This window comes from Corapipo altera, unplaced genomic scaffold, assembly GCF_003945725.1.
Source record: "Corapipo altera isolate COAL_440 unplaced genomic scaffold, ASM394572v1 61487, whole genome shotgun sequence".
Taxonomy (NCBI): domain Eukaryota; kingdom Metazoa; phylum Chordata; class Aves; order Passeriformes; family Pipridae; genus Corapipo; species Corapipo altera.
The window spans coordinates 31,985-40,595 of NW_020885173.1; the positions used below are offsets into that span (position 1 = coordinate 31,985).

At 52.0% G+C, this 8,611-nt stretch overlaps 1 long non-coding RNA gene across 1 annotated transcript; it reads right to left on the reverse strand.

Annotated features, from left to right (window-relative positions):
* Positions 1 to 1,944: 1,944 nt before the first annotated feature.
* Positions 1,945 to 4,746, reverse strand: LOC113940068. Its single transcript, XR_003525401.1, has 2 exons — positions 4,651 to 4,746; positions 1,945 to 2,375 (listed from the first exon to the last, which is right to left on the reverse strand). It is a non-coding gene; the product is annotated as an uncharacterized LOC113940068 (long non-coding RNA).
* Between the last annotated feature and the right edge of the window lie 3,865 nt (positions 4,747 to 8,611).

Genomic DNA, 8,611 nt, shown 5'->3' on the forward strand with positions numbered 1-8,611 from the left:
ACAATTGATGGGATTGGAGGCCACTTGCTACATTTTGGTCAGATGTGTAACTTGTGTAATGGGTGGGTTTTCTAGGAGAAAACATTCTGCAGTGGCAGAATGGTTTCCATAGACACCAAGTGAGATCCTGTACAAGTACCAGGTCACAGCGTGACACTTCAGGCCCTGTAAGTACTCTCAAAGCCTTGATGAAGTGTTTTAAGAGTTAATTGACTGCTTGAAGTAAGCACATGTCTGGCAAATCATGGTGTTGCCTGCTGAGCTGCTGTTTTTAGAGAAGAGGGTCCTGTCTGACAGGTACCAGACAGAGCACCCTGTTTAGTTACCACACCTGGCATTAATGACCACGGAAATCTACAGCCGTGATTCTTGGAACAGTGGTGACTCATGGCTGAAGTGCTGCTGTTTGAGAGGGCAACGGTGGTGTCTGCTGTTGGGCACGTGCCTGGGGGTGGGTCATATCCAGGGAGTAGTGCAGGTAACATGAACAGGACATTGGAACACCTGGGATTTCCTTAAAACTTCACATGTTTGTAGCTTTCCTAACATAACTTGGAGTCTTTTTCATAACTTGTGACCTGTGTTAGGTGGTGAGGTTTCTTTGGTTTGATTTTGTTTTTGTAGATCAAATCAAAAGAGTGGGTTTACCACATGAAAGATTAAAGAGGTTTTAACAAAAATTGGAGAGAGTTGTGTAATTGACTTCCCTTGCCTTCCTCTCCCCTAAAGAGTGTTATTCCCTGAACTGTTGGAGTGAGTTCTTTCAGTTGCCAGCGGCGGGAAACACTTCAGAAGGGTCTGCTGAGGGGTCTTCATGTTGTTGGCTGAGATCCCCCTGACAAGGCCACTCAAATCACCCTCTGATCTTGTGAATCTTTATGTGAAGGATCTCATTACAAGATGCCACGGACTGGCTGGACACAAGGGTCTCGACTTTCCTGGGGGCACTGACAGGCAAAAATCTAAACTCCCTCCTTTTGGGTGGCATTAAATTGCTGCAGTGAAGCAGGGTTGTCAAGGATAATCTGCTGCAAAAATACAAATCTCTGCCTTCCCAGGTTGGGAAAGACTTGGTTCAAAGGTTTCAGAAAGTTAAGGGGAAAATTGTGGTATGCATAGAACAATGTCAGGTTAGGCAGAAATGTAAGGAAGGAAATGGTAAAGGTACAATTCATGTAGTGTTATAAGCCTGTTCGTCTTGTGCACAATTAGAAGCTAAAAATTCACCTGCTTCTGAATGGATTTCTGATGTTGAGTCTACTGTTTTGAAATCAGAAAACGTGGTGTTGAAGTCATCGTTAGCCTTTCAGAGGGAAACAGGAGAAAAATGGGATAAACTTGTTGCTAAAAATGAGCTGCTTCAAACTGAGGTTGACCACCTTCAAAGTGTCGTTGCACCAGAGTGCAGAGAGAAAACTTACTAAAAAAACAGGCTCCTGGTTTGGTCAGGCAACTTCATTAAACAGTGTCTTACCCCGGCATTGAGGCTTGGGAAACCACAGAGAACCCTGATTCTGAGGAGAGACAGAAAACAGAAGGCTTTGAAGTTCAACTGATGTTTCTACAGTCTCCCAACTTTCCTCACATTAGTGAGAATTGGTTCAGAGGGTAATGAGGATGCAGCTTCTGCTATGGGGAATTCTAAGCGTTCTGGGGTCGGTAAGACAACCTGGTAAGTAACACTTGAGTGAATGGGGGGTTGTCTTGGGGGCTTGTTTCCTTTCTCTTTTCTGTCTCTTGGTTTCTCATTTTGTTTGCTACTTTCTTTGGAATAAATGTTGTTTTGTTCAGCTTTCAACTGTGTACTGGTTTCAGTTTTGGCAATCTCCCTGCTACACGCAGACATAACAAACAAATGACAGCATCAGCAGATGCCTTTCCATTCTTCTTTCCCTTCCCATTCCCCATTCCTCTTTCTTTCCCACTCCCACAGCCAACACACTATTTCACTTCTCACTTGAACAAAGCTCTTTTCTCCTTCAAGCCCCTCAAAGGCGCCAAGGCCACATAGGAGGCCACACACAAACAGTACTCCTCTTCCCACGTGACAACACCTTCCCCCTCACTGTTCTACAGGGAACACCATGAATCTACTCGCAGAGGCCTCTCGTTTCCCATCAGCAGCTCAGCACAAGGAGCTAAAGGAGCTCAAACCTTAGGCCACAAGAGCTGACAGCAAGGAAACTTTGGGAGCAAACTAATGCTGCTAACACGGACCCAACTGAATCCAGCACACGATCACAGAATCCAAGAGTCCTTCAACTTGGAAAAGACCTCCAAGCTCACTGAGTCTTGTGCAGCCCCTCCCCGACCGCCTGCAGGGACTGGATGATGCTTTGCACAAGCACCAAAAGGAATACTGTGAAAGCCATGGCCTGCAGGAGGACACAGAGAAGGGCTTGGCTGGGGCTGGGAAGGAGGGAACTGGCGCTGGGGGAGAGGGGACAGGAGCCTCAGGGATGTGGTGCAGCAAGGACAGGGGCCAGGCAACACCCCCCGCCCCAGCAGCAGCACCGGGCCCTGCCCAAGGCGCTCCTGCCAGGGGCTGGACCCTGCAGGCAGGGGCAGAACCCACTCCCTGGGGAGGCCTTGCTGCCCCGGTCCTCATCTGGCCCAACCTCTCCCTGTGTGCCTGCTCCCCGCAGCACAGGCTGCACTGGGCAGCATCCCCTGATGGGCCCTGCAGAGCTGCCCCACGGGGACACTTCCCTTTGTTACAGGTAAATGAAACTTAGGCTGAAATATAGCAGAAAAAAATTTATTAAAGATTTATATAAAATGCAAATAAGCCAAACAGCGTGCTGGGCTGCCGGGGAGACCCCTACTCCACTCACGGCCAGCAAACACAGTAGGCAAAAACAGTAACCTTTATACCCTTATCAATTTCCCTCCCATAGTCACTTGTTATCCCTCTATTGGGATATCCCTCCTGGAGCCGACCAAGGACTGCTAGTAAAATAGAAATGTTTTAGGTAAATGAACCAAATCAAAATTTAGCAGCAAAATTTATTGTAAGATTTATATAAAGTGCAGATAAGAAAATCAGCGCGCTGGGTGGCCTGGAGAGACCCCTGCTCTACACCAGCCCACAAGCGCAATACAAATAAACAGCTACTTTTATACTCTTTTCAACCCCCTCCCATAGTCACTTGTTAGCTCATGGTTGGGCTTGAGTTCGTGGGCTTCGTTCTGGTTGGTTCTGTTGCAGGCCCATTTTGATTGCCAGGGACTTTCCATCAGTATCTTTAATTAACTCAATGTCCTTGGAGTTGGGTATGAATTATGGTGTCCAGATGTTCTCCTTGGCTCTTCTTTATCATTTTCATCCTTGACCCTCTGATCCTCGTTCTCTTCTTCTTTTCTAATGAGTACACTTAAACAATATTTTTAGAAAAGCAGGATATGGTATACGCGCTCAGTAAAACAAGATACTTTATCTTTGCCAACTAGGTAGGGAACTGCCAGTTACAGGACAGTCAACTTATAATAGTAACACAGCAATTAACTATTCCGCAGCTTACAACTCCCTAGTCCCAACCAAGCATTAGCTATAATATACAGAAAATACAATATATATTTTGACGAGTAAATTTTACCATTGCTTACTTATTACAGAAAGAACATGTGACTGGGGAAGGGGTCAAGTGGACTAGGGCAGCACTTTTCCTGGACAAACCTCCTTGTTCCAGTTCCAACAGACACAAAAAACAAGTGACAGCATCAGCACAGAAGCTCCTCTTTGCCTTGCCTTGCCTTGCCAGACACAAAAGACATCACCTACTGGACTCTGCCCAAACACCAGCCCCCTCCTCTCCCTTCTCAACCACAGCCTGCACACACCCACACCTGCCAGGGTCAGCTGACTGTTTCTCTTCTCTTTTCTACCTGGGGGCTAAAGAAGAAGGACAGGGAGGGCATTTGCCTTCGGGTCAGAGGGAAGGGGAAGGAGATCCCCCCAAACCCATCCCTGGCAGGATGGGGGCTGGGGGGGACATTGGGGGACCCCCAAGAGTATTTTCGAGGGGGGGAAAGGCTGGGGCACCCACAGGGGGTTGGGGGGGGAGGAGGGACCCAGAAATCTCGTGGTGGGACACTGGGGGATTCCCAGTAGTTTCTTGGAGGGGTTGACCCCCAGCAGTCCAGGGGAAAAAAATGAATGGAGGGATCCTCCGTAAAGGGTTGGGGAGACCCAAAATATTCTAGGAGGGGGTCAGGAGGGACCCAGGAGTCCTGAAGAGGGTTTGGGGGTCCCCAGGAGGGAGTTTGGGGGTCTGAGGTGGTCCCAGGAGATTTTCAAGGGTTAAGGGGATGCACAGGAGATTTGGGGGGGGCGGGGGAAAGGCGGACGGGTGACCTCCAGGAAGGGGGCTTTCGGAGGGTCCCCAGGAGTCTTGGGGGGAATCTGGGCGGTTCCCGAGAGTTGGGGGAGATTTGGAGGGGTCACCAGGAGCCCCCGGATCCCCGAACTCACACGACACCACCATGGCCTCGTTGGGGCCGCACGTGAAAAACATTGTGGCGGGAGGAGACCCTGGGGTCAGGATCGATTGAGATCAATCGGGTTCAATCGCGATCGTCCCCTCCCCCGCCACCACCGCCCTGCTCCCGGTAGCCCCCGCAGAAGTATCGACGTTCTATTGGATGAGCCACCGGCACAAGGAGAGGGGCCAAGCATAATTTGCCAATGACGTCATTCCAGCAGAGTTCTTCTATTGGCTGCGACCCATGAGGGAGCCCCAAAACCTGTTCATGACTTGGGGGGGAAGGAGAGCCAGTATGGCCAGGTACGGTGGTGCAGAGGGTGCTCCAGTGCCCAGGAAAGGGGTAAAAAGCTTTCCCCTCTCTCTCCCAGTGCCCCCTCAGCCCATCCCAGTATCTCCCCTGCTCTCCCAGTGCCCTTGTCCATCGAGGTCCCAGCCTGGTCCCGCCCCCTGCTCTGCTCTGGGCTGGATTTCTCCCCTGCAGGGGTAGTTGAGGTGGTTCCAGGGCAGGCGAGAGCTTTCGGGGCAGGGGGTGGCTCCCAACGTGCTGCTGGAACCGCCCCCTGCCAGGGTAGGCCCATCAGCCTGGGACATCTCCTCACCTGAGCCTGGGGGACGGGCTGGCAACTGGGAGGGGGTTTGGGAAGGAATGGGGAGGCTGAGAAGGGGTTGGGGGTCATGGAGGTAAGTGGGAAGGGGTTTGGGGGAGCTTGGGGGGTTGAGAGGTGTAGGGAGCATGTCTGAAGGGACAGGGGATGTGCCAGGGCAGTGGGCCCGAGAGAGCATGCGCAGGTCACATATAACTCTATTGGCTGAAGAAGTCACATGGTAAACAGGGATATAAGGAGCGGGAATTTTGAAATAAAGCCTCTTTGACCACACCACCGCATGAGGAGCGTTATTATTCCTTGTTATACAAGGACCTCGCCGTTACATATGGCAACCCGAACAGCGACACATTTTAGCTTATATTAAGCCAATTATCCTGGACTCTTTTAGCTTATATTAAGCCACATATTCTCCTGAATCAGGAAACCAGTCGGTGGTTCCGGGATCGTCTCAATTCTCGGAGACGGGAATCTTTACTGCAAAAAACCTTGACGTCAATAAAACCGTGGTCTCAGTAGCGTCTGAGAAACGGAAAGCTAATTTAGGAGCTCCAAAAATATTAGGAAAGTGCACGAGAGAAGAGAAGAAAGAAGTTGAAGAAGAAACCGAGAGGGCGAGCAGCAACCGGAGAGAGCAGAGGGTCTGCACAACATCAAAAGCGGTGAGTCGGACTGGGAGGCATTCCACTCACCTAAGACTGCTCCCTGGGCGAGAGTGTGCCTGCAGCTCGGAGACCCAGGCCGCAGAGCCCGGAAGATCGTCAGGGAAAAGCCTGTTGGTCCCCGTGCGTCGGTCAGTCTGGTAAAAGCGGCCTTGCCGCTGCCGAGAGCACCAACCGGACCACGTGCGAGAAGCGGTTTTCCGCTGCCGCATCTTAACACCCCCAGCCACCGCTGACCCCCGCGGAGCCCCGCTTCAGTTTTCTGTCCAGCAGAAATTGCCGCGGCTCCCCGCCTGCTCACCACCGCTGACTGACCCTGCGGGCGTGCTTAAAAAGCACTGCCGCAAAAAAGCCCCCGCGCTGCATTCAAACCGCATGGGACTTTACCGAAGGCCTGATACAGCGTGCCCCGACCCCCGCACCGCCCAGCGAACTGCAGGAGCCCCAGAGCCACCGCTGCCGCACCGAACCGCCGCCCCGGCGAACGCCGTGCTCGCCGGAGACAGAGCCGGACCCGCGCCGAGCCGCCGCCGCGTGACTGAGATGCCGCCTCCAGCGCCGCCTCCGCCGTTCGCCGCTTCAGCAGCCCGCACACGCCGATCGCCTGCAGCCCCAAGCGCCGCTTCTGCAGCCAGCCCCGTGCCCGTCGCTACAGCTGCCCCATGCCTGCCGCCGCTGCACCGCCGCTCGCAGCCGCACCGGGACACCAGCGGCCACCACCGGGACGCCACAGCCCAGCCGACAGAGAGCCAACACAAATCAACAAACCGACAGACCCTCTTCAGCAGCGCACACTAGCAGCGCCGAGACTCAAAGGTAAAATGGGAAACTTTTTCCCCACCGAGCTCTCACAAGACACAGACGCATTAGCTACACTGCTGAAACCTTATTATGAACAGGTTACAAGGGCTGAATTAACAGAGTTGGTACGGCTCATTAAAGCAGCTGTACCAGAACTGCCTCTGGTTGAAACCCTCCACATACAAATTTGGGACAAAATAGGGAACCTCATCAAACTCAAGGCTCAGGGAGGAGACTCCCAAGCAAACAATGCTTACCCAGCCTGGCAAGCTATAATGTCTGCATTAAGCAGAGCCCACCAAAGAACGACAAACACGCACACCCCCACTCACGCTGCAAGTAGCAGCCCAACTCTTACGCGCCGTAGTTTAAACACACAAAACTCGGCGGGAGGAGGGGGTGGAACCGTTCACAATTCCACTTCGGGGAAGGGAACCGGGAGCCCAAGGGACACGGGTCGGCGGGAGGGGACGGGACCTGAGATGCGAGATTCCAGCCTGTGGAATCACCGCAGGGGGTCCCATAACAGCTATGGGGGGGCTAGCCCAGCATACGTGCCAACCCATCCCACGGATGAACACCGACCACGTGTCCAGGGGCGGGCACCGCCATCTCACCCGCCACGCAGAACGGACAACAACCTGTCTTTCCCCGCCCCTGCGCCGTACTCCCCACCACCCACCACCACCCACCCACATGCAGCCGCTTTCGCCGAAGTTGCAGCGGGGGAGGGATGGGAGGAATGGGGGGAGGAGGACGAGGGGGATTTCGGGATAGCTTTGCCGGGAGGGGAGGAAGCAACATACGGAGAAGGTTCTATTGATAGATGGGGTCTGTGCAGAGAGGAGGCATTGCGAATTGGGGACTTACAAGTTATACAAGCATGTCCAGTAATTATCAGGCCACACCAAAGCCACAGGTTTCAGCCATTGCCACATGAGCTAACCAAAGAACTGAGACAGTTAATGAGAGAAACTGGTGTATCTTCCCCTAACACACTCGCATTTTTAGAATCACTGAGCTCCACATACATTTTCATGCCACATGATTGGAAAACACTGTTGAAAATAAGTCTCACTAATACACAGTATAATGTATGGTTGAACGATTTCAGAGAAGTCTGTTCCGCTTATGCTAATGACCCACAAGCAGGGGTAACAGCACACCAACTCACAGGGGAGGGTAACTACCATTCCATAAATACACAAACCGAGTACAATAGAGAAATATATGAAGTCATAACAAAACATGCCATGCGGGCAATGAAAAAACTACCCACATCAGACAAAGACGCAAACTTGTCATTCACAAGGGTAATGCAGGGCCCAACAGAACCTTACACACAGTTTCTAGATCGGCTGCAATCTGCCTTAGATAGGCAGATAGAGGAAGATAGAGAAATTCTTAGCAGAAGATTGGCTTTCGAAAACGCTAACGTTGATTGTAAAAGAGTTTTGCAAACCCTTCCTAAAAGGGAAACTTGCAGCATCTCAGAATTAGTTCGTGCCTGCCAAGGGGTTGGTACTTTGACACATCAGACAGACTTACTGGCAGTAGCACTGAGTGCTCAATTAAGGACACAGCAGGGGGCCAGGCCCAGGAATGGTTGCTACATTTGTGGGGCCCCCGACCACTTCCAAAGGGATTGCCCTCAGAAACCCCTAGTAGTGGCACCCCGCAAGCACCCAAAAGCAAGGAGGGTGCCAAAAAACTGGAGGAGAGGGGCGATGTCTCACGCCCCGATACAACAAACACATGCAACACAAGGGAACAGGTGGGCGATTTGTGCCCCCCCACAACAGCCAGCAATCTGTGCCCCTCCACCCCAGCCAGCGCTGGGCTAGACTTATCCAACAGGGACACAGTCTTCATAACTTCCACTGAGGTAGTGCTAATCCCGACTGGACGTTGAGGTCCCCTTAGCCCAGGGGTGCACGCACTGCTGATTGGAAGATCCTCCACCACCAGAATGGGTTTGTTTGTTCTACCAGGTGTAATAGATTCAGATTCTCATAGTGAGATTCTAATAATGGCATGGACTCCCTCACCCCCCTGTTTC